Source organism: Parus major, unplaced genomic scaffold (assembly GCF_001522545.3).
Source record: "Parus major isolate Abel unplaced genomic scaffold, Parus_major1.1 Scaffold566, whole genome shotgun sequence".
NCBI lineage: Eukaryota > Metazoa > Chordata > Aves > Passeriformes > Paridae > Parus > Parus major.
Genome location: NW_015379454.1, coordinates 15,501 through 16,188, shown reverse-complemented (window position 1 = coordinate 16,188; position 688 = coordinate 15,501).

The following is a 688-nucleotide window of genomic DNA, read 5'->3' as shown; positions in this document are numbered from 1 at the left end:
TGGGGGTCACCTCCTGCGGGCGTCCCGGGCGGTGCTCGGCCTGCGGGGACGGGAGAGAGCGGGGTCAGCCCCCCGAATTCCCACCGGGAACAGCCCAAAGGGAAGGGCCGAGAGGAAAAGACTCCGGAGCCACGGAGCCCCCAGCCCCTCCAGGATGGAACGGTTCCGACCGGGACGAGCTGTGAGGAAGAGGAGCAGAGCGGTTTCTTCCAGGGAGGAAGAGAAGAGGCAGAGCAAGGAGGGGAAATGGTTTCAGTGGGGATGATGGAGCAGCGCTGGGCAGGGGAAGCCGTGGGCCCTGCACATCCCAGCGATGGGAAGAGGAGCAGAGAAGCTGCTCCCGAGGAAAAACAGGGCAAGCACTGCCAGAGGGAAGAACCACAAGAACCAGAATCAGAAGAAGCAGAATCAGAATCAGAAGAAGCAGAAGCAGAAGAAGCAGAACCAGAAGAAGCAGAACCAGAAGAAGCAGAACCAGAAGAAGAATCAGAAGAAGAAGAAGCAGAACCAGAAGCAGAAGAAGCAGAAAAATCAGAACCAGCAGAACCAGAAGAAGCAGAATCAGAAGTAGAACCAGAAGAAGCGGAACCAGAAGAAGATGCAGAATCAGAAGAAGCAGCAGAACCAGAAGAAGCAGAAGAAGCAGAATCAGAAGAATCAGAACCAGAATCAGCAGAACCAGAATCAG